The sequence below is a fragment of the Eimeria mitis genome, genomic scaffold, assembly GCF_000499745.2.
Source record: "Eimeria mitis Houghton genomic scaffold, Emh_scaff1041, whole genome shotgun sequence".
Lineage (NCBI taxonomy): Eukaryota > Apicomplexa > Conoidasida > Eucoccidiorida > Eimeriidae > Eimeria > Eimeria mitis.
The window spans coordinates 7,068-7,291 of NW_013567246.1; positions in this window are offsets into that span (position 1 = coordinate 7,068).

Here is a 224-nt window from a genome sequence, read left to right on the forward strand (position 1 = left end):
TGGTGTTTTAGTTGCTGCTGCTGCAGCTGCTGCTGCGCCGTTGGTAGTTTTTTCTCCCGCTGCTGCAGCTGTTTCTGCTTCTGTATCTGCTGCTGCTGCTGCAGCAGCAGCAGCAGCAGCAGCAGCAGCAGCAGCAGCAGCAGCCCAGCGGGGGAGAGATGCCTCTACATCTATCAACTCTGTTGCATGCAGCAGCTCTGCTGCCTGACAAAACCCTGAGGGCC